The following is a 25,320-nucleotide window of genomic DNA, read 5'->3' on the forward strand; positions in this document are numbered from 1 at the left end:
AGCAGTACGACAGCTAAACCATAACTGTATTGTGTTCAGATCTGTAACGCCACTGTGCTTTGGTAGCGCCGGGGAGAAAACATCACACTATACAACAAGCAAGCCCAGGAGAAGCCTCCTCCCCTCACACACAAAGCTTCTTTAGATTACTTACTGCCAGCAGTTTTACTTGGGCTGACACCGTTCTCTAGAAGCAGCACACTGAGGTTCAGACCCAGCTTTGCAGCTGTGCTCATAAATTCCAGTACAAGATTCCTGCTGCCGTAACTCTTTAGCCTCAAGCTGCAGGCTTAATGGTTTCCTCACCTGACTTCCACCAGCAGTTACCCGGCAGCACTCTCATTCTCCTCCAGCGTTACGCATTTGCCGTAGATATGTACTGCGATTCTCGGCGACTGTGTAGTAGCAGCTGTAACAATTAACCTAATGCAGCTAACCTACAGGTGTTCCTGTCCAAGCGAGCGACAGTTTCAGATGTGTTTCTGCTGCACACCCTTGCTGGGGACTAGTGTTAGCCCTACGTTTCGCACTGCTTTAAGCGCTGCAGAAATGGAGTCAAGCCACTCCTTTACACGTTGCTTTCTCTTTTGGAAAAGCTTCTGCAGAAACGGTTCCAAGCCTCTGCACAGCCTGCACACAGACTGGAACTCCAGGACACGCCTCTCCCTCAGCGTTCCTCCCCATCCGTCAGCTCGCGCTACAGTGCTCGCGTCCAGGGGAGTTCTGACCTCAGCGACACAGATCAGGAAAAAAAGGTAAAGACACGAGGGCTACAGTACATGGATTCCTACCACGGTATGCGTTCTTAGTTCTCTTGAGGATGGTGTGGGACTTCATTGGCCACTTTTCCCACCGCCACCACCCCCGTGGGGAGACTACTGGCTTTTGTATTTAGCATTTACTCCTCAGTTGCTCTCCCCTACCTGGAAGTTGCTATGGGCAATCACTGGTGGAACGACACAGCTGAAACTTGTTCTCTAAAAGGCAGCCTGTAAATCTGGCATGACACATGCAAGGGGCTTTCTTCGTAGTAAACACTCTTAGCGTTTCCTTGCGGTGTCTCTGAAGTGCCGCTTACACGGCGCTCATGCAATATCACCTTTTGCAGGCTGGCGTCCTTAGCTCACACTGTGGCAAACCTGATGGGACACCTTGGGCTAGGCAATTTGCACAGCCGTAAAGCCGCACACTCACACAGCTAGAGCTAAACGGAAACACATGCAAAAACTGTCACGAATCAGCTTCTCTTCTTTCATGGTCACTATTCTGTACGTCTTCTAGGTGCTGGAAAAAATCAGCCAACTTTTGGAGACAGACTCCCTTACCAAGATCCAAGAATGGTTTGGAAGGGCAAGTAAACAAGGTAACAAAGATACGCACCTGCATCCCTTTCTGAGAAGCACGCGCTCTTGTACGTTCCCATCAAACCCTGAAATTCTAATCGACCTGAGCTGAGCGGCGTTGCCGAGGTGGAAGGTATCAGGTCCAGCAAAGTGCGCTGGGCCCAGCTGTGGCTGCGCTGAGCAGTCAGGTGACAGCAGACAGAAAGCAGTCACTTACACCTCAGCGCTCTCCGGTTTGGTGCGGGGCGGAAACACGCGCTCTCCCACTGGGGCTCTGGGCGGCTGGGGGCGGGCAGAAAGCAAACAAAATGTCTCTCTCGTGTCTTTAAGCCCTTTGAAAACGTGGTAAGGGAACTCCTGAATTCACCCCCAAACATCCAGATCAGCAGCAAGTGGGAATTTGAACAAAATTTCTGCTACCTTCACGTTTCAGAGAAAGACTTTGTGTTCAGTCTGGTGGATTGAGAACTGACTGAGAAAGACGTGCTGAAATCTGAGGAAGGTGCAGCAGAGAACATCAACAGCCCGACTGCTGAAGCCTCTCCCCCCACATCGGAGAAGCCTAGACGGGGAAATGACTCCGGCCACGTAAAACCTGCAGGGAGGTTGCCACAATGATGGATAAGCTAAACCCCACAACCAGAAATTTTTGGGTTCTCCTGCTATGGAAAAGGTAACTTTGTGATTGAAGTTGATCACGGGCAGCCTTCGGCAAAAATGCTCCTAAGTACAAGCCACGCCAGGCGATTTGATACAAGTTTGATACAAGTACCAAGTTTTAGCAGCACTGGAAACCCCTTGGAGAGCAACCTCCTTTTACATTGCGGTGCACAGTTTATACCTACAAAGACCACAGGGGACTGGACCATCTCCCTTATGAGGACAGGCTGACAGAGATGCACCTGTGTAGCCTGGGGAAGAGTGAGAGGGCATCTCCTCAGTGCATATAAATATCTTAAGGGCAAGTGTCAAGAGGATGGGGCCAGGCTCTTTTCAGTGGTGCCCAGCGTCAGGACAAGGGGCGACGGGCGCCAACTGAAACACAGGAAATTCCATCCGAGTGTGAGGGAAAACGTCTTCACTTGGAGGGTGTCGGAGCCCTGGCACAGGCTGCCCAGAGAGGCTGTGCAGTCTCCTTCCCTGGAGATACTCAAACCCCACCTGGACGCGACCCTGTGCAACCCGCTCTAGGCAAACCGGCTTTAGCAGGGGGTTGCACGACATGGCCTGCACAGGTCCCTTCCAACCCCAGCCGTTCTGTGAGCCTGTGACATTCTGAGATCTGCTCCTGTAAGTTACACGCAAGCTGAAACCCCCTCTGCCAGCAAACTATGGCATTCGCCCTCATCTAACATCTCGCCCTCGCTCTCTGCAGGCTACGTCAGGCTTTCTCAGACCGTTCCAGCTACCAAAGCCCACTCTTGCACCCTCTACCCAGTCAGGGCAAGCCAAAAATAGTGGCGCTGCCAAGGAACGCCACTGTCACCTCTTTGTGCCCCTTCTGAAGCACACAGAGGCAACACAAGCCAGTCCCAGCGTACGTGATCATTTTAACAAAGCCACTCATGCCAGCTCTGACGCTGCCAGCATTTACTATTGCTTGGAACTCAGCTGGAGGAGAGGGTGAAGAGTAATCTTACCTAAGAACTAGAAGGAGGAAGAGGAAACCTCCAAAGCAAGCACCTCTGCTTTTCCACAGTGGTGCCCAGTGAGGCTTCTTTGCCAAAGAGCAGATGTGCTTCTATACTCTCAGCTGCGTACCGAACAAAGCCAAACGAGTCTAACATCATCCTAAGCCTAGCCTGGTAATATACAGCTTGCTTTTCCAAAATGTTTTCCAGAAAGGGAGAAAGAACATCTTTTGTTTGCAACGCTGAGAAAGAGAGGTCCAGCACAAGCAGACACGCTCTTCCCAGGGAAGAGCTACAGCTGAGAAAGTGTGGTGGAAACAAGAGGCCGTCCTGCCCTCACGCTCTACCAGAAATCTCACCTGTACCACGGCTGCCCCCAAACCACGGATATCCCTTTTCCAGCAGAGGCCTCCCCTATTCACAGCCGCTGCAGCATCTCCCAGCCACCTTCACATACAGAAATATGTGATCTGAGCACTTAGATTATAAAGACAGGCGTTCAGACTTCCTAATAAAACAATTTGATGTTCATTGTATTTTGTCCTCAAGTCATTCAACCCAACCATGCTGCATAGGTACATGAGACGTGAGCTAAATGAAAAAAGGGACAGAGGCAACGCCTTTTGGCATCAGGGTCATCTGTTTGCGTGACTCAGCCAGGCCTGCACAAAGAGCTCTTGTGTGTAGGCTTGGCTCTGCAGTCACAGACATACTGGGGTAGGAAGAGGGGCACGCACACACTGTCTGCAGAGATGCACACCAAGCCCTAGGCACTGGGGAAGAAAAGAAAAAACCAAGAAAAAGAAAGACCCTGGACTTGCCACATGTGGCCTGCACAATGACTGCAGTCGTCTGCCTCACAGCAAGCTGGAATTTGCTTTCACAGCTCTCACGACTGGCAGAGAAGCAGCACACACTGTAGCATCCAATGCGGTGGGGTGAGACACGGACAAGACAGGATGAGACCAAAACCAGCCTTCCAATGCACCGTGCAAACCTCGAGCCGTTGAAATACAGCCAACAAGGACAGAAACGCGTTTGGCCCTTTTTCAGGCCCTGTGAGTGGACTGTGAAAGCGGAAGAATTGGGGTTTACCCGTCTAAAAGATACCTCTGCCAATTAAATCTCACAAAAACAAGGCAAGGTGACAAGTCAACCCTACTCCCATCTGTTTTCCAGACTCAGATGATTCGGTGCAGACAAGCTCACTCAAAGCATCTGGCCGTTTGCGGGGAAGGAGAGAAACCCTGGCCGCACAGCGTTAAAGAAAGAGGAGCTTAGCTCAGCGCAGAGCTCAGTGTTCTCTTTCCAAGGGCCCCTGCCTTCAAATCATGCCTACTATAGTCACAACTACCACCTCCATTCCCATCTCCCGCTGCAGGAGAGGAGTATGCCAAGACCGAGTGGCCAACCTCAGCTCGGCTTTCTCGTGCTGCTCGCTCACTGCTGCACGTGCCCAGCTGTGCTAGAGCCCCCAGCAGAGCAGGCTGGTAAGGGTGAAGGAACGTGTGGCCACACATTCAGGAAACAGAGTTTTTATGAATGGCTGGCCAAAGGCCAGTCACACAGAGTGGGCATTACTCAGGTCTGCCTGCCAACTCAGACCACAGAGGCAGAAACTCATTCGCACAAAGCCATGTAAATGGGGAACATTTTCCGAGAGAGGTAATTTCTATACAGCTGCACGAGAGTAGGAGTCTGCCGTCTGCAGTAAATGGGGACGGAGCTTCTAGCAGGAGACGAGCTGGCAGTGCTTTGCAACTTCCCTGGTGTCTTAGGTGTAAACACTACAAAGTCATCTGGAAACCAGACAGCAGGGTTAAGTGACCACACACTGACAGGGCTGTGGTAATGACCTGTTGAATGGGCCACACTTGAACTTGACCGAATGCTTTTGGGCTGTACTCATGACTGTCTTAAACCCATTCAAATCTCTGTCCTGAGTGTTTCCTACCAGCTGTCCCTCAGCACCATGCTGCAGTAGCTGAGCCTGAAAAACTTAATTACATCGCAGAGGCCTCACAGGATCACTACTGAACAGAACGAAAACTAAAGCAACCACATTAATGTGGTCTTTCAACAGCACGGTTGCATTCCCTCCATGAAGTTTGAAGCTGACAGGTCATGGAACAAACGTGGTAAGAGCCAGAAGGGCAATAGTTTGCAAGGATAGTTACAATCAATTGCACCTTCTCACCCATTTCCCTTTCCAAAGCACCCGTGACTGTATTTGCTAGATGCCTGACAACAAAGCTCTCTCAAGCCCATCCTAGTAATAAAGAAAGAACAAGGTTATGTTCAACGTGTGACTCAAGATAAGCATTAAAGCTGTTTGTGTTATGTTATCCTTGATCCCACCTGCCTGCCTTATTAGAGGCCTGGATTCACTAGCAGGAGAAGCTGAAGCAGATTCTTACAATCACGTCAGGGTGCAGCAGCGGCAGAGTAACTCTCAAGACTGCTCTGTGAGGCAGCGGCGTTTCTGTGTCCTCTGATAAAATTAGACGTCCCAGCTTCTGAACTATTGCTTGTCCCTACCCCCAAAAGCTGGGAGTCTCTGGTCTTTAGGATGTGTCTGCTGTTACTGAGAAGGTTCGGGTAGTACACTGACTGCAACAGTCACACATCCATGTCGACTATTGCTCAATGCTTCGTGAAGCCCTCAGCTTGCAAACTAAGCTTCTTCTGCAAGTACTTCTTTCTATCCTTCTCCCGAGACGTAATCTTATCACTGCAGAGCTGGCCCACTCGAGAAATACGTAAACTCTTTGGAGTGCACAGCGAACGCAGAAGTAAGCAGGAGTTATGCACTGGATCGTGATGACTGAATATGGCCAAGTTTTCAGAGCCTCCTGAAAAACAAAAACAAACACAGAGCGCTAAACTCAGCTACCTGTGCAGCCGTTCCAAACAATGTCATGAAGCAGTCAAGAAGCAGAATAAAATGCATTAGAATAACACTGACTATTACCAGCTCTGTAACTTACTCGCTGTAGTTAAGTAAAGGAACACTTCAATTCTATCTGAGAACGACAGGAAGCCAGAAGAAATGCACTAACAGTGTCCTCCCAAGGAAGTCAGTCGTGTCGCACACCTGGATTCTACAATTTACACCAGGGTAACCGACTTCCCCAACCCACACCCACTCTCCTTCTTCATGAGAAGACAAGAAAAAATATGTAACAGGTGTTCCCTGCAACAAAGTAAAATGAGATTAAAAATACTGAATCACTCAAATGTCCCCCGATACACACATCTGGCCCCCTGACTTCTCAACCAGCTGCCCATTGCTGCAGAGGTAGGACGTACTACTTGGGGAGTCCACGACCTTCTTCACAGAGGCGGCCACAGACACTCGGGCATTAAACAAAGACACAGGACACAGCATGTGAAGTACGTGACAGCACGTATATCAGGACCCAAGCAAAATACAGCACAAGGCCAAGACCGCTCAGCATGCTTTTTCCCAGGCATGTCGGTCCATGGCCAGCCTACCAGCCTCCACTTTCATGCTGCAAAAAGACGCTGGTGAGACAGGAGGACTGCCTCCCTGCTCTCTCAGGAGGAGTTGCAGCATCATGGCAAGCGCTGGAGGGGTCACAAATCACACAAGCACACTTGCTTAAACAAGCTGTTCTTTCAGAACTTCTCACAAACGTCCAAAGCCAAAGGTTTCAACATCTCGCATTTGACCTGACGCTGGGGCAATTTTCATGTGCTGCAACTAATTTGGCTGTTTTCAACAGTAACTTCACACTGGACTCACTGCAAGAATGGGCCCTTCGGGGCTTCTTGAACACGCCACTTCACATAGCTGCAGCCGGCTGCCTGAAAGCAAATCACCACTTTACTCTCTTAGGATCGTGTCTATGGCTGGTGAATACACTGATGAACAGCCAGGCACCTAAAGCATTTAGAAAAGGGTCAGTGCGCACATCAGTGTGAGTCCAGGCCCGCCAAGAACAGCCTCTTCTAGGTGGCTGCAGAACTGTAGGATGCTGAAAGGCTGAGAACGGCAGCAGCAGCCAGAGGGCTGAGCCCATCGAAACCCCAGTCTACTCTCGCTTGCTGTTCTATCTCGCCAGTTAACACATCCCGAGGACAGCATCCGGGAGAGACGACTCATGACCACAGGCATGAACTTCAGCCTAGTATCACCTGACGAGCTTAGCACAAAGAGAGAGCAAAGGGAAACAGCAGCAATGCCCCAACTCCTGGCTAAGGCGCCAGCGAGAGGACAGGAAGAGCGGGCGACTGAGACAAGCAATGTGTACAAAGAGGCCGCACAGCCGGTCCCCAAGCTGCTGTGATGCTGCCGAGCTGGAAGGCTCCCGGTGCTAAGAGCAGAATAATGCAGAGCACCTTTTCCTTCTCTTTCTCCACAGGCAGGTAAGCTTCAGATTTGCAACAGCTTGATCTGAAAACACGTGCATGTGCACGGCGCGGGTGCGTTTGCCTAATGTCACTGGCAACGATGCAGGACAGGCTGCGTAATGCCGTAAGAGGCTTTCGGACCCACTCAGAAAGTCTCCAAAGTCCCCAGTTTGTCTATGCCACCTGCTCGTGCACTCTCAAGCCTGAGGAGATGAGGCACGTGTACGAAGCCATCTTAAGGAAACCTTAGAGAGGCTGAAGAGCCTTAGATCAGGTTTAATAGGTGCTATGTGCATTAACGCGCAGAACCTCAGCTGTAACGATGTAACTCCTTGTAATTGCATTGCTTGACACGTTTACATCAGAGAATCAGCGTAATAGATGGCAGGCACACTCACGATGCACTTCTTGTTACAGAAATAAGAGCAGCAATGCTCTCATGAAAAAGCTGTTCTCGTTTCTGGAACAAAAGCAATCACATTTCTATAAAGCCTAACAAAAAAGCCCACATTACTCGAGCCACTAGGCACCCTTCTAACAGAACAGGCTTTTCTATGGCTATTCAAAAAGAACAGACAGAAACGCACCGACTGTAGAAAGCCACAACCTGTTGGTTGCCAACCCTTTACAGGCCTGTGGGGATCCCACTTCTAGTCTCCGTTTGAAAGCCGTAACAACAGAGGGAGGAATGAAAATGGATACAAGCCAAGCCATGCCTGGGTCAGCCCCCTGATTCCAGCTCAGCTCAGAACAACAGTTACGATGATGTCTTCTTACGCTCTTCAGCTGACCCGCGCGGAAGCTGTACTTGCTCAGAAGCTGCAGTTACCTGGCTAGTCCCTACAGGAGAAAGGGATGGGGCAGGCTCACAAGCCTGAAGCGAAGCCACGCTTCCACGGTCTCTGTTTCTGTCCTTTGCAGGAGCACTTCAGTCAGTTAGAAACGAGTGGAACCAGAACATCCAGCCAAGACTGAGACTATGCCTCTTTTTGTAAAGGAAAAATATTTGACAGAGAAAACAATGCACGCAGGATCATGTCATAAATCAGGCCTACTGAAACTCGGTAAGTGACTTGAAAGAGAGAGCTCCTGCCTCCTGGTACTGTTCTGAGGCTCCGTGATCAATTTTGCTAAGAGGACCGAGAAGTAACCAAAAGCGATCGTGACGCCTCAACTCCATGCGCACCATGTGCCAACCAAGGCACGTGATTTGCGCTTGCGCAGACATCCACCCTGCTCAAGCTGAAGTCTAAAGCATTGGCGTAACCCCACGCTCGTAGCTCATCTACCGACCCCAGCTAACTACACATGGTATACAAGTCAGCGTGGCTCAGCTGATGAAGGCAGCTTGGTTGCTGGTGATTGTCTGTTGAGGAGCTCAGGAAAATTAGAATTTCTGCTTGTTTGTGCCGAGTGTTCATGCACACTTTGCAACGGCACTAGCGGAACAGGTTGTGAGGTCACCATTCACCGCTTTCAAGAAAACTTAGGGCAGAAACAGAGAAGGCGGCATCCATTCAAATAGCATCTACTAATGCTCTTGGGTAACGTGCCCAACTTGGTATGTAGAAAAAGTCACATTTAAAAGAATTAAAAAAAAAACACCAGGAATGCAATCGCTTCCTTGGGAAACAAAATAAATTCTACATTTGCCATTGGTTTATTTTTTATAAAAATAAGCTATTAATACGGAAGCTTCAGGGTAAAAAAACACATTTATCTTTGCCCTTCATGTCCAGAAACAGCTCTGGGCCAGCTACGGAACTATGGAGCATTGGGACAATCCGGTGTCACAAGGGCAGCAGATGGTCTTTGGAGCGGAACCACTTCACGTCCCAACTTCATCCCATGGACTACGTGTCCCATCTTTCCCGTTGTCTCATTGTGAAGCCCAGTTGCTGTCCGAGTCATCGTCTTCATCTTCTTTTCCAGACAGAGCATGCTTGGATGAATCATCGGCCTCTCCCAATGCAACAGCCCCTTTCCGCTGTGGCAAGACACTGACAAGGCGTCCTTCCAGTCTGCCTTCTCCAGGTACGCAAGGATGATCTCAAACACTGCAACACCAAGAAAGACCACCAGCTCTTCAACAAGGAGGTAAAAGAACTGCTGGTAGCACCACCTCCCACATCCATCCTTACAGAGCTTCTCGTGCACTCGCTTGCAGCATCTTCAGGCTAAATCTGGTGAAGCACAAGCAGAAGCGCACAAGGCAAGTCTGCTACAGCCGCAGCCTAAAGCCAAGCACACTGTGAGCCCCCAGTTACTACCGCAGCGCTTTCCTGCAGCGGCTCCACTTTGAATTACTTGCCCTCAGGGACAGAGAGGAACGGCCCCCCACTACTTCAGCTCTCACCACTGCCCTCTATACAGGCACTAATGCTTTCTCACATTCGTTTGACAGGAATATTGCTGTGGATGCACCTTGACGAGGACTTGGTCCCCTCCCTAACATAAGCGCAGCCCAAAGTCTTCCTGAAACCTGCCGTCATTGTCTTCCTCTTACTTTTCCACCTGCGCTTGTGGCAAAAATCCTTATTAGTCTCCAAGTCCATGACCCCTTCTTGCCGTTTCTAGTATGCTGACCGTAACAGCCACCCTCCTCCTCCTCCTCCTGCTGTTTCAGCTCCCAAAACTTTCCCTAAGTGACAATAACCCCAGACAGCATTACATACAAACCTCACTGGCAGATTCTTGCCTAGAACAACCCCAGGCTATCCAAAAACCCTCTCAACACAGACTGTGGCTCGGCAGCAGCAGGCAAGGCTGCAGGAGGCCCTCTGGCTGGTGAGTAAGCCAGACCTGGATGACAAATGTGGGACAGAGGGGTGGCTCGTCAGGCTTGGGGCTACAGGAATAGTGCTGACACCACCGGAGAACGCTGACTTCAAAGAACGCCCCCAGCGCAAGCAGCCTCAGTGCCAAGCAACAGCATACGAGAAAGGTTCAAAGGAGCCCTGGAGGGAAAAAAAGCCTGACAGAGAATTAGGCAGGCATTCAGAAACGGGGGAGCAGCATGGATCTCACACTCGCCGAGAGCCAAGTTACAGAAAACTGTCACATTTATTAGAGGTTTCCTGCACCCAGGCTGACTGGAAAGCCAGCTGCTCCCTGGGACGCTGATACTGAAGAGCTGGCCATTTCACTAAGCAGGCTATTCACCTGAAATGTGCTGTGAAGGCATGAGCTCTCAAAGGACTGTATCGCTATCGCTGTTACTGCAGAAAGCACCTGTGGCAAAAATGCCGGCTGAAGAGACAAGAGGAGTGTAAGGAGCACGTTTCTTCTCCCTTGCCTTGGAACTTCCTTTATCTGCATAGTGAAAACGGAACTGATGGAAACAGAGTGGCTTCCACAGGAGAACAGAGGCCTCTTGGATGGGCTGCGATAGCAGCAACAGTCTTGTGCAAGGACACAAGGCGGCAGTGGGAACAGCCGGCAGCCTCCACTGCAGGCTGGAATGAAGCAACACCGTCTTGTAGCGTACGTTACAAAGCATTAGCCTTGGCATACAAACCTGAACAGAAGGAAACACACTCTCCCAGCTACACCTGCAGCTGTGCTTTGCAACACAGTGTTTTACATGGATCTCAGATCATCCAAAAGTCTCCTCTTACACCGTGTCAGTTTCCTGGCATCAAGTATTTCACACATACCCGTCTCCCTCATGCCTTTTTAACATGGCAATGCAGGCACTGAACTGCCCGTGGAAATGCATGGAGAGTCAATCCCAAGAGAGGAGGATTCTAAGTAAATAAGCAAAAAGCAACAAGCAAGTTGCCCTGTTACTGACGCCTCCAGTCTCCCACCACCAGACGGCCGGTTTCATTAAGGCGCTTCAAAGCCTGACAAGGCCGCTCGGAAGGACTTTCTCCTTCTACAGGACTTCCCAAATTCACACCTGTCACAAGAAGCTCCCCAGGGACAGGGCAGGCCCTGCAGTCTCCTCTGCTGAGCCCCGTACCGTCCTCGGCTTGCTTCCACTGCTGCACCGAGGCCAGAGTTACCAAATCAAAAGAGAAAGGGCGAGCAATGGTGCAGTTACACTAAGCAGTGCGGTGGATGTACTCACAGCAAAACACAAAAACCTCGGTGCAAACGTCCTTCTCCTCACCTACACAAAATTTAGAACATGAGACTGGAGAGGCAGCTTGATTCTCTCCACCTTACTCATGCCTTACTGCCCTGAAAGCTGTTTTTTAGGCTCAGCTTGTAAGCTATCAGGGTTGCAATATACAACAGCCTTTGGGACAGCTAGTAAGGGTACCTCTGCTTTTGGTTGTGGAGGAGTTGTGTTTCTTTCCTGCCCAAAAACCTTAAGCAAAACACTGCTCTAGTATAATCCTTACCTTACAAAGGGTCTCCGCGTTAAGAGCCTTTCAGCCGTGATTTGAAAATGTTTGAGAAGGGCAAGGGAAGACAAGCTCACGCAAAATGGAAGCTCACCAAATAAAGTGCTGTGTTACTTTGCATATATGGCACACTGTGACATACAGCCAAAAGGACCATAAATAAAATCTGGGCATGCAGCCGCGGAACTAGGAAGCATCAGCCACAGCCTCTTGTAAAGGCAAGTTTCTGCTTAAGTACAAAGTTACGCACATCACAGGAACCGGGTAGTTTTTCAGAGGAAGAGCAAAGGATAAACAAATGTTGTTTGCTTCTTTAGACCTGGCAACTCCTGTGTCCAAGTTGAGCACAAAAACCCCTTCCCAGCTGTGCCAACACTCCATACCATAACGACTAGATCAAGTCAAAAACACATCAACAGAGTAACATCAAATAAGGTGCAAGGAGGGACAAATAGAAAAAAGAAAGAAAGAAAAAAAAAGGCCCTGTAAGGAAACAGACCCCACAGTTTACCTTGTGGTGATTGTGATCCAGCAGTCCTCCAGTCCCACAGGCTTTCTTCTCACCCAGCTCACTGAGAACATCTGAAGACAGACAGATGTAGGTCTTCTTTCTTTAGTAGCTCACTGTAGCGCTCTGTTCTTATTTGCAAAGCCTCAAAAAAAAGGGAGTGAAAAGACCGACATGTGCGGCGAATGAAGAGACGGGGCGCAGCTTGATGCAAGCAAGTTGTCGGTTTATTAGTGATTTTCTCTACAATTATATACGTTTCTACCTTCTACATATTACACACCGATTGGTTAAATCTTAAGCGTAACAAACACTGATTGGTTGATATTTAAGGCACACCGTTAGAACAATAGGAACTTATTAGTTTACCTTGACATAGCAACAATTTCTATTCCAAAATTAGGGGGTTTCTTTCTACGCGGCTTTCTTGATTAACAAAGTGACATATCGGTGCCATCCGTTCCCTTATCTGGGTACTCCTTTCTCTGTCCGGCTGGTTGCCTCCTCAACTGTGATGGCTCAGGGGTCTGCAGTTAGCTTGTTCCTTTGCTCCCAGGGCTTGTGCCCTACAAGTTCTAACGAGTCTCTATTCATCAGGCTATCAGTACTTGGACTCTTGCCGTTGAGGCCTTGTCCTACAGGTATGTTTAAGTGCATCCAATAAAAATACTTACAGTGTGGAAGTGTTTGATTTTTGTTTTGCACTATTGGAACTTGCATAGCTGTGAACTGGTACTATTAAATTACCCATCTCCAAAATACAGTTATAATTTGACTAGGGTGGGGTTTTTTGTTACATAATTGGGAGTGACATCTGGCCAGCTGTGCTGCCCAAGAGAGATGCTGCTGATCTGCCAGGGAAATGTGCCATTGCAGGAAGGAGACAAACAAAGTACTTCGGAGCACTCCTTCAAAACATCGGGGAAAATCCCATAACATTCAGCTGCACCTTTTTAAACATTGATGCCAAAATGGGACAGAGTAACGGCTCCGAGACAAATTTTGTCTGTAAGTAGCAGCTGGTTCACACCGGACAAACTAGCCCCAAAGTTTTCAGTGAAAAGTCAGGTAATTTATACAGTTTTGATGAGAGGTTACAACATCTTTACATACATATTCATTTGATTTCTACATCGAATCATTCTATTCATAATAGGTGGGATCTAGGTGGAGTAAACCTTTCAATTTTCTTTGTTCAACGATCTCTTGACTCAGGGTCTCCTTATCTCCTTCAGGTGCTCACCTTACCTTTTCTAGTTATTCAGAGTACATTCCTTTAACATGGTCAGTGGAACCTTTTCTAATTATTCAGACTACATTCCTGAACTTTAACACCGTCAGTGGAACGGAACAGGCCAGCCATGCCGTCTTCACCTTATCTCAACACAAAGTTTTTCATCTTACCTCACACAAACGGAGCATCACCCAGAGCATTGTACCAAACCCATCCTGACTGATCTTTTTAAGACCTTGCTCTGTTTCAACATTGAGAACAAACCCCTAACTGCTTAGGGACACCTAATAAATTACGTGCTACCCCCCCACTCGACCCCACCCCCCAATCGACCCCACACCCCGACTCGACCCCACAACCCCAACTGACTCCAGCCCCTACACTTGACACCACCCCACACTCGACCTTAATCACCAAATCGACCCCACCCCCCCACTCGTCCCCACCCCTCGAATCGACCCAACCCACCGACTCGACCCCACCCCTCACTGGACACCACCCCCGACTCAACCCAACTCCACAACTCGACCCCACATCCCCACTCGAACCCACCCCCCGACTCCACCACACCCCCGACTTGACCCCTCCCCCCCATTTGACCCCACGTGCCCACTCGACCCCACCCCCCCACTCGATCCCACCCTCCCTCTCAAATCCACCCCCCCACTCGACCCCACATCCCCACTCGACCCCGACCCCTACTTGACCCCACCCCCCCATTCGACCCCACCCCCCCAACAGGACCCCTCCCCCCCACTCGACCCATCTCCCCCACTCGACCCTAACCCTAACCCTGACCCTAACCCTGACCCTAACCCTAACCTAACCCTAACCCTAACCTTAACTCTAACCCTAACCCTAACCTAACCCTGACCCTAACCTGACCCTGACCCTAACCCTAACCCTAACCTAACCCCAGCCCTAACCCTAACCCTGACCCTGACCCTAACTCTAACCAACCCTAAACCCTTCTGCAGTACCCAATTTCTGTCGCTAGATGGCAGCAGCGCCCCACCAGCCCTGTGCTGAGCACCGGCCGGGCGAGCACTGGGCGGGATCTCAGCCCAGTTTACACCACCGGACCCCGGGAGCGCTCGCTGCGGCTGCGGGGTTCCCTTCGCTCTGCCCTTTGCCCACTCGCAGCCCGGGCATTAATGCTTATTGCCTCCGTATGCAAAAGCACCCACGTGGCTCAAGCTGTTAAATGCTTTCTGCATGACGCATTCCATTTTGCTGTGGGAAACAGGGGTGCATTTGCTCTGTTTGCATTTGGAAGCACGTTAGTAACAGCGATTTTAAATATATTTTATTGAAATAGAAGCGATTTTGCAGGAGTGCACTTTTTGAGTAGGACAAAGCGACTGCTGTGAATGTGTGGCTTGAGAAAAGCTCATACAAGTTTTCCCCTGCACAAGTAAGCCATTAGGAGCTGCTGCACGGTTTAACCTCTTGAGCCCATAGCCGTTCCCTGTGAGGGAAAAGTGAAGCGTTACCGGAATGAAGGGGTGCGGAGTACGCGGCAGGGCTGGAAGGTGGGACAAGGGAGCGGGGTCTTTCCTCCGCCTGCCTCTCCCCGCCCCCCCCTCCCCCAGGCAGCCGCTGTGGGCACAGCCCGCGCCCCGCGGGCGGCCTCCGCAGAGCCCCGGGGGCCGGCAGGCCGAGGGGAGCTCGCGGCGGCACCGAGCCCCTGCCCGCCCCGGCGCGGAACGGCAGCCGCAGCCCCTCCTCGGCCGGCTCCGGGCCGCGCTGCCCGGCGGGGCGGGGGCGGGGCCGGCGGGCGGGGGCGGGGGCGGGGGCGGGGCCGGCGGGCGGGGGCGGGGCCGGCGGGCGGGGGCGGGGCCGGGGGGCGGGGCCGGGGGGCGGGGCCGGGGCCGGCGGGCGGGGCGGGGCCGGGGCCGGCGGGCGGGGGCGGGGCCGGCGGGCGGGGGCGGGGCCGGCGGGCGGGGGCGGGGCCGGCGGGCGGGGCCGGGGCCGGCGGGCGGGGCCGGGAGCGGTGGGCGGGGGCGGGGCCGGGCGGCCCCGGAAGGTGGGTTCATTTCCGGCCCGCGCGGCACCCTGGGGCGGCTGTGGCGGAGCGGGGCCTTCGCCGGGAGCCTGGAAGACTTTCGGGCCGGGGCGTGCGCCGGCGCGCTGGGTGAGCGGTCGGACTGTGGGCGGCCGGGGACCGCTGGGGAAGCCCGGGCGCGGCCGTCGGGCAGCGGCCGCCTGGGGGGGACGTGGCGGGCCGGCGCTCGGCCGCGGCAGGGAGCGCCTGGTGCCGGCGGCGGACGGGCTGAGGCGGGCGGCCCGGCCCGGGACCGGCGGGGCTGCCGGCGGTTCTCGTCTCCCCGGCAGTGGCGGCGGTCAGCGGGCTGCTCACGGTGCTGCCTTTTTTTTTTTTCTTGGAGCTGCACCGCTACCTCAGCGAGGAGGCGAGGAGCGGCGGCGGGGCGGCCCCGGTGCTCCCTTGTGGCAGCGGGGCCCGGGAGGGGGGTCGGCCCGCGGCGCCCTGCCGCCCCCCCGCCGCCTCCGGGCTGCCCGGGTAGCCGCTGCAGCCACCGCAGCTCTGCGCGGGGCTTTGTCTTTCCCCCAGCCGCTGGCCGGGCCGTGGCAGCGGGCTGGGGCCGCAGAGGCTGCCTTGGGGCCTGCGGTAACGCTGTCGCAGGGGGGTGGCTCAGGAGCCTGTTCAGCCCCTGCGAGCGGGCAAGGGAAGGAGAAGCAAGCCGGCGGTGGAATCCCCACTCCTCGCCCCCGAGTGCTGATTTCTCTAAAAAGTATTGCAAAGGGCAAGCGTTTAACTGCCGGGGAGGGTTGGGAGGCAGCAGCTCAGGTGTCTCGCTGATCCTGTGTCATGACAGTCAGCTCCTGGGCCGGAGCAGCCGAGGGGAAGAGGCTTTTGGATTTGCTTCCCAGTGAAACGGGGCTCTTTTGGTTTTCCTTTGTACCTAGGTTCATCTGGAGTTGTATGTTGACAAATCAAGGGGAGCTAAACTGAAGGTCAATCTAGATGTTACTTTTCCACATGTGCCTTGTGCTTGTGAGTCAGACTGCTGCCTGTGAAGGGATAACTTTTGTACTTAGGGGTAGGGACATGCATGACTTCTGCCTACTAGATGTTTTAATCACTCCTACCATCATGCAGATGATTGTTCCGAAGTTGTCAAGGAAGTTGGTAGTAAAAACAGTAGCAACAGCATAGGAGGCAGTAAGATTTTCACTGCTTCAGCCTCATATTTGATGTCCTACACTAAAAGCATAAAGAAAATCTGAGATAAAGTGATAAATTGTGTGCAATTACATAGATGAACTGAAAACTTAAAGCCAACACAGGAAAACACAAAGTGGTATGCATTTTTCAAAGAAAAGACAAGGTTTGAGTCTGAAATATGGACTCTTGCTTATAATTTTGGTTAAAAGCCATAGAAAATAGGCTAAGGGAGAGGAAAGAATTGCCTATTTCAGCATTTGTAATCTGTCAAGGTGTTAGGAAAATTAACACTACCACAGAATATACAAAAGAAAGACATAATATTTTAGCTTGGTGACTCCATAAACTGCCTGATTCCACATATGTGCTTCTGTTTGCTTCTTAAGATGTTATTTTCTTTAAGATGGCTACAATGATGTCTGTGTTATCACTTCATTCACAGGGCATTTCTACAGAATATGCTCATTTGGAAAAAGAAAGTCATTACCAATTTGTATCTTTCCTGGTGGCTGATCTCACAGCTCTTAAATCACATTGAAGGAAGAATGTGAATCTTCAGACTTGTTTGCAGAATGGGCTGGGGGGGGTGTCTTTCCTTTGATATTTGGAGGCATAGCAACAGATTCCTCAAGAGCATTCAGAAAATGGTTTTACTTAAGTGATCTATGATCACTCAACTCAACAAAGTAAAAAACCCTAGTGCCACAAGCCTCTAAATACATATGCATGTAACTGCATTTGAGCGCACTGTTAAAACCAGTGGTCCTACCTCTAAATATAAGTTAAGGAGGAAGAGAAGTTTGTGGTGCGGAGGGTGCGAACTCATAAGGGTGTTCCTGCAGATTCTGTATATGGGAGAAGTGTGTTTTATTTAAATGCGTCTGGACAATAAAACTGTAGTAAAACCACTTCTATATGCTTTTGGAAAAGTATTTTGTAATTTCTAATTACTTTCAAACGAAGCAAATGCTAAGGACTAAATTAAATCAAAACAGAGTAGTGTAAACACTACGTCCTGGTGTTCCCTTACAAAAAAATCCTATTACTTAAGAAAGTATTTATTCCTGTATGAGGTAGTGGAATTAGCTCATTCCACTGGTGGTGGAAACAATCTAACACTTTTATAATAAATGTGGCTGTTTGCAAATATTAGCTTTCTCAGGCTGACAAGCTAAAATACAGATGTTCTAAGACAGCTGGTGCCTAATATCAGTCTTAGTTTCAGAAATTAAGCTGTACAAGCTTTCAGTCACTGTTGATTTTTTTTTTGTGCTACATATGCAATCTACTTTTTCACTATTATGTGTATATGTGACAAACAACAGTCTCAACTTGGAGAATTTTTACTTGCCTTAATTTACTGCTAATTAACACTGATTTTTGGTCACCAAGTCAGGTACAGGGGAAAAAACCCACAATCAATCAAGCACTTAACACTCTTCCTCTCCCTTCCCCAGGGTCACCTTAACTCAAACACGGCTCCTCCCTACTTCCTAGTGTAAGCTTGCTTTGTTTACGCTGTAGGTTATTAAATCCATCCCAGTTCCACAGGGAGGTGATAGGCAGTACAGGATGTCAGGATCATGTGCATAATGGTTTCTCTCAAATGCCCTTTGCTTTTTCCTGGTTTCCTCTCCCACGCTTTGCTTCTTGCCCTTTTTTGCAGATGGTCTTTGCCTCTTCAGGTTTTCCTGCAGCTCTGTCTCGTAGTGTCCCTACTGCAGCATGGGTCATCCATGGGCTGCAGTCTTTCAAGGCTGTTCCTGCCCAGCATGGTGCCTCCTTACGAGACCCGGTCTCCAGATGGGTGCTTCCACCCCCTCAGCAGCCTGTTTCTTTCTTAAGCATGTTTTTTTTTTTTTTAACAATGGTGCCAGGACAACAGATGATATTGTGATTACTTCTGTGCCACCAGTAAACTTGACCTGAAAAAAAATAACTAAACTCATCTTTAGGAAAGTAGGAGAAATGTTTTTCTCTATGGTTCCTAAGATCACAATAGTAATTGGCATCTGTACTTCTGCAATGTTTACACATAGCAGCAGGAGAAATTATGTCTGCTGTTGTCTCCCTGATGCATGGCACCTGCTGCTACAACCAGAAACAATGAGAGACTGGTGGAATGACCACATCCAAGTTTCTTGTGATGCTTTAAACCAAAGAACCACAAAAGTCTCAACATAGTGTTGTGGGATTTACTGAAAGTTCAAAATACATTTCTACAAGCAAAACCACAGTGGTGACAGAAAGACACTTTCCAGAGCTGCAGGGAACCCAAATTCCATATGGCTTAGCAAGAAGATTGAGAGAATGGAATATGATCCCACAGTAGTTTCCCCTCAGTAGGGTTATTGCCAACTTAGAACAGAATCTAAGTCCAAATTTACAGAAAAAAACATTAAAAACTATTCATTTGTTGCAAGTTGTCGCTTTGAAAAGCCACTGTGTACCAAGACATTTCCAGGAGACTGGGATGGGGATTGGGGGAATCAATAAAAATGCATGTTGAGTGCTGATACACGTGTTCTGTGATAAAAAATGTGCATATGTAATCACAAATCAGTGAAGACAGTTGTGGGCTTTATACCTAGTAGTGTCTGTCTTTTCTTGCACTAATCTCAAGATTCCATCTGAACTGTGACCCACACTTTGTGTTACTCAAATCAGCAGTTCTCAGGATTTAAAAATGGAATCAGGGAAGAGGGGATGTGTTTGGAATTCATGTACACATGTTCTCCTTTACGTTTGTCAAGAGATTTTGAAATGGCTTTTGCCAACTGAAATAACAGCTAGAAACATACTTGACATTTCACTTACTTTTCAGTATTTGTAACCTTGGTGCAAATGTTTCATCTCTTAGATTATCTTGTATGCTAGGATGCAGTTCATGAAAAATTGATCTTCTGTGTTGCATCCAATATTTGGAGATTATACCACCTGGAATCTACTTATTCCAACACACCTGGTGCTGTCTCTCTTTTTAGCCTGTAATATGACTTAGCTTTGCCACTACCATGAATCATAGTTTCTGGGCTGTAGAGAAGCCTGTTTACTTTTTTCCCAATGTGTTACATACCATATAATGTGGAAAATGACTGCAAATATATGGATACCATGAACTCCCAGTGTGATTCTACTGGAATTTCTCTGCCAAGGTGAACAGGACTTTTGTTTTTGTTTTCTATTTTTTATGTTTGTTTCATAAATGCCAGCGATGGTGAAAAGGACTAGGCACTTTCAGTATCAGAAGCCAAACTTCTGTTACCACTGAGTATCTTAATTGTTTTGCTTTCTGTTTACTTTCACTGTTCTCCAAGCATTTCCTCATCAGTACACTTCCAGAAGAAACCACAAGTCCTGAAATAAGAGGGTTTTTTTTCTACAATCACATGACAGAAGGTACTTAAAACCCTGTGCACCTTAATGCAAGTCTTATTTTGGCAGCTCATATAAATTCCCTCTGCTAGGACCTGAACATGAATGAAGTAATTGCTTGAAAGCCAAATACCATAGAAATCACAAACCACACAGAACTGAATATAATGTACATCGTTAGAAGTAACACTAATCCATTTATCATCTGGTGATTCGTCTTTGCCCTTCATTTCATTACAATGGAAAACAATCTGTGATCCTTTTCCAATACTTTGCCATTATAAAGTCCATGCTACAATATTTTATCAGTCCACTTTTGCCTAGCCAATTGTTTTTCAGGTCATTGCGTAAAGAAGTTCAGTTTTATTTCAAAATTGCCAAATGTTTAGTATAGAGTCCAATGAATGAAAATAACCTCTCACTACTACTACCCAACCCCAAATTTTTACTTATTTTTTAAATCATTCTCTCTGTAATTTCTTCCTATTTCTTATGCTGTCTTTGTGCTATTGGTTTCTCTGGAAAATAAATTTTAAATCCTCACAATTCTGTCTGTTTGTTCACAAACAATTAATAAAATGTAATAGGTGCATGTTGATCATCCATTTTGCAGCAAGTACAGGATTTTTTGGCCTGAAATACTCCCTTAATGTTTGGGGGGGGGGGGGGGGGGGGTGTAGGACAAGGCCTCAAGGACAAGAGTCCAAGTACTGAGAGCCTGATGAATAGAGACTTGTCAGAACTTGTAGGGCACAAGCCCTGGGAGCAAAGGAGCAAGCTAACTGCAGACCCCTGAGCCGTTACAGTTGAGGAGGCAACCAGACAGACAGAGAAACAAGTAGCCAGCTAAGGGAACGGATGGCGCCGATATGTAATCAAGAAAGCCGCGTAGAAAGAAACTCCCTAACCTTGGAATAAAAATTATTGCTAGGTCAAGATAAACTAGTAAGTACCTATTGTTCTAACGGTGTGCCTTAAATATCAACCAATCAGTGTTTTTTACACTTAAGATTTAACCAATCAGTGTGTAATATGTAGAAGGCAGAAACATATATAATTGTAAGAAAATCACTAATAAATGGACAACTTGCTTGCATCAAGCTGCGTCCCGTCTCTTCATTCGCCGCAAATTGGTGACCCCGACGTGATACGTTTAAGGATCTAACGTGAAGGGCTCTCGAATCGCCTATCTGAGCAACATGCAGCGAATCCCACAGAACTTTGAATGATCTGCTGAAAGGAAGCAGGAGCCGGCCTGAAATCCCTCCGGAGTTGAGAGGTGAGCTGTGGGAAATCCGTAATGGGGAATCAGGCTTTGTCCCCAGAAAGAGACGTATATGGACTCGTGAAGGGTCTTCTAGTCAGATCAGGGAGTCTGTGCCTCAATCTCCTCAAATGGTGACCCCTATGGTGGTGTTCCGAAGCCTTGGAAGAATAAGGACGGAAAAAAGACAGCTCGTGGAAGAGGGCTGCGTTCCGGAGGAGACGGCTTGGCTGAACGATCGTCTTGCTGTCTGGACCAGGCGGACAACCTAAACCCCGAGGATAACACCTGTATTCATCGAGACAGGTGAGCAGCCAAGAAACCTTAGAGATTTTAAATATTTGAAGAAATTTTAAGAAGCTTTAGAAACCTGTACTCATTGAGACAGGCGAGCAGTCAAGAAACTTTAGAGACTTTGAAAGAATGAAAGTGTGTACATACAGCAGCCAATTGTATGATGCTGCCGCGGAGGGGGACTCTGCGTCGGGAATGCATTTAGCACCTTGGTGGCAAATTCTGACTACTCTTTGCCAAGTGTGGACTAATTCTACTAACGGTGCTAAACCAGAGGAGGCTGTAAATTCCACTGACAGCGCGACTCTTCTCAACACACTGTCAGCGATGGCGATTCCGTCCACACCTCCTCTGCCCCCAAAGCTTCTGTCACTGACTGCAGCGACCCTCACAACACAGGACCAAGCACAGGAACAGGACAACTCAGACAATGATTTTATTGACACTGATAAACCTTTTGATCCAGGTCCTATAAATCTGGAAAAGGAGCTAGACCTTTCCCCCACCCCCTTGTCTCTCCTGATGCACTGATTGTATTTTGGGGGAGGGTGAAAGGGGTCTGAGGGATTGGTGACAGGAATGCAAGTGGGAAACACTTCAGTGATGGGTTTTGGGAGTCGCTATGGCATGTTCAGTATTTTGTCAGACAAATCAACCTGCAGAGTGGCAGCCTGTGCAATACGAGGCTGTTAAAGGGTTAAGCAAAGCAGTGCGGGAAGGGAGAATTCATAATACATTTGCTATGTCCCTTCTTGAAGTGATGGCAGAGCCTTATACACTCACACTGCATGATTGGAAGTTATTGCTTTGTATGGTACTAACTGATACAGTATATGATGTGGTTATTTGATTTTTGTGAGCTATGTGTAGTGGCCTTGATTGAAAACCTTAATTGGGGAATTGCTGTTAACTATGAGCAGTTAGCTGGAGAAATTAACTGTGCCGATTCTGTGACTCGGGCAAGGTATCCCAGGGACAACTGTTTGCAAATGAATGAGATGGCTATTAAGGCAGTCAGGATGCGGGAGTCTTGCCACAGTCTTGCAGGGTCCTAGAGAGTCACTAACTTTAATACGAACTTGATTGATTGGCTTCAGAATATTTTGCAACAAGTCGAACATCAGGAAGCTCAAGGGTTGCTTTTAAAACAACTAGCTGTGATAATGTCAATGAAAATTGTAAACGGGGAACTTTCACAATCGCAACCCCAACATGTGTCAAATGATTGTAACGCAGAACTCACAGCAGACTGTAATTCTCAGGCTGAGTTCTGGAATGCAGCATAACAGATTTTTGCTGCTCTAATCTCTTCCGTAAGAATAGTACACGCTTTTAACTTGCTTAGTAAATTAGGCTGCTAGCTTGCTGAACAAAGTAATACTACAAATACTATTTTTTTTTCTGGCTTATTAACAGATGTTGATTCTATCCATCATATGTTGCTACAGAACCGAGTTGCTATTGATTTTTATTATTAGCACAGGGACACAAGTGTGAAGACTTTGATAGGATGTGTTACGTGAATCTGAGTGACCACTGTGAATTAATTTGCCTTATGTCTCCCATGCTTTTTTTCTTCTGTATTCAGTGTTTAGTTGATTGTAACTTAAAGCAGGTCATGGTCACCCAGCTACACACAACCATTGCCTTGTTGCAATTAACAAGCAAAAAAGAGGAGTATAGAGAATGTCTGAAGAGAGATATAGGAGAGGAAGCTGGAGAATATTTGACCTAACAAGAGATGAGAGAACAGCTGGGTATTGTGAAGGAGACTAGGAAAGATAAACGTGGTTATCTAGTGTGTAATAGGTGTCTGCATGCTTGTAGTGATATATAGCTATGTAACTACATGAACGATTTCTGCCCTGAGCCTGGTGGTGCATACAGCTGTGGTTTGTGTCCAGGCTCAGAGATGTAAATAGGGGCTTCTCTGTTATGGTAAAAGTGTTTCTCTTTGCATAAAAAAGAAAGGGAATGAAGGGAATGACCCCGAGGTATGTTCAGAGAAGGCATGCTATGTTTCAAACTTTTTGACTGAACCAGTTCTTGTTTGGTGTGCCCTTCCACCTATGTATAATGCTAATCCAAAAGAAGCTGATATTCTTTACACTTTGAATGTCAATAACTGTCTTTCTGTAGATACTAATGTAGTAGGAGGCTATGATGGGAACGTGTCGCAGCGGTTCTTCTCTTATCCAGAGTAACAGCAGGGAAAGCATTAAAGAGTTAAATCATCCTTGTTTGGTAGGCAGTTAAGAATGTGAGTCAAAATTGCCACTGCTTTTTGTTGTTGGTTCAAGGACACGGCTGTGAGGATTTTGATGGTATGTGCTGCGTGGATTTTAGGCGCCCCATTGCAGCAACATGTTATCAAAATCTGAGAAAATTTCAGCCTTTTTTGGCATCCATTCACTCAATTGGCAGTATTGTTTGTTTGCTATTACCTTGGTTGCTGTCATGTTTGCAAGGGCCCTGCAGAACATGGCAAACCTGGTACTAGCTGTTCAAAAACAAAAAGGGGAAATTGTAAAAGTGTACGGAACAAAGACAGTGTGTTATTTTAACATTGATAATATGTCTTAGTTGGTTTTTTATTTGTTCTATTACTTGTGCCTTGTTTTTGTTCGATTTCAGGGGTTCTTTTTGTGCAACAGGAAGGGGGAGATGTAGGACAAGGCCTCAAGGACAAGAGTCCAAGTACTGAGAGCCTGATGAATAGAGACTTGTCAGAACTTGTAGGGCACAAGCCCTGGGAGCAAAGGAACAAGCTAACTGCAGACCCCTGAGCCGTTACAGTTGAGGAGGCAACCAGACGGACAGAGAAACAAGTAGCCAGATAAGGGAACGGATGGCGCCGATATGTAATCAAGAAAGCTGCGTAGAAAGAAACTCCCTAACCTTGGAATAAAAATTATTGCTAGGTCAAGATAAACTAGTAAGTACCTATTGTTCTAACGGTGTGCCTTAAATATCAACCAATCAGTGTTTTTTACGCTTAAGATTTAACCAATCAGTGTGTAATATGTAGAAGGTAGAAACATATATAATTGTAAGAAAATCACTAATAAATGGACAACTTGCTTGCATCAAGCTGCGTCCCGTCTCTTCATTCGCCGCAGGGGCGTTTGTAGATTTTTTTTCCTTCAGCCCTAATGGAGGTTCCAAAGCAATTTGTGAGAACATTTCAAGGTTAGTTATTTGGGGCTAGCCTTCCTGAAATACTTCTGTTCTCATTTATCCTGTATCTTTAAATCTTTTAGTAAAGAGAAAAAAAGGTTAGTGGTAATCAAGATTCTGCCTGAACACACACTACTTAGATCTCAACACCAACCTCCAATATCATCAAGCTCCCACTGCAAAGTCATAGCAGTAACCTACAACTTCTAACATTCATTCTCTTGGTGTCACCACATCTTGACTGTCACACAATGCAAGCATGTTGAAAGTTACAGTAACTTAACACCCACACTTTCATGGTTGCTGCTCCCATCAGGCTTCATGAGTCTGACCACTTCTTTCTTAATCAGCACTTGCAGGTCTAATAGAACGTCCTTCCCTGGTCAGCTTCCTTATCTGCTGTATCAAGAGTTGTTCCCAATGCTCACGTGAGATTTGGACTGTAATAGTGGCTTTTCCAGCAGATGTTCAAGCTGACAGTAAGGACGAGTGCTTATAATCATGATGCTTTTACCAATTCTCCAAAAAAAGGCTTCATCTAGTTTTTCTTCTCGATCAGACTGTCTTTAGAAGATGCCCAC

General features: G+C 48.1%; 2 long non-coding RNA genes across 2 annotated transcripts; both read left to right on the top strand.

Annotated features, from left to right (window-relative positions):
* Positions 1-670: 670 nt before the first annotated feature.
* On the top strand, positions 671-3,510 carry LOC129737426 (uncharacterized). The gene is made up of 2 exons (XR_008735261.1): positions 671-755; positions 1,282-3,510. It is a non-coding gene; the product is annotated as an uncharacterized LOC129737426 (long non-coding RNA).
* Positions 3,511-15,455: 11,945 nt separating this feature from the next.
* LOC129737424 (uncharacterized) lies at positions 15,456-24,628 on the top strand. Its single transcript, XR_008735259.1, has 4 exons — positions 15,456-15,576; positions 16,371-16,504; positions 17,072-21,574; positions 24,197-24,628. It is a non-coding gene; the product is annotated as an uncharacterized LOC129737424 (long non-coding RNA).
* The last annotated feature ends 692 nt before the right edge of the window (positions 24,629-25,320 follow it).

The sequence above is a fragment of the Falco cherrug genome, chromosome 15, assembly GCF_023634085.1.
Source record: "Falco cherrug isolate bFalChe1 chromosome 15, bFalChe1.pri, whole genome shotgun sequence".
NCBI classification, from domain to species: Eukaryota; Metazoa; Chordata; class Aves; order Falconiformes; family Falconidae; genus Falco; species Falco cherrug.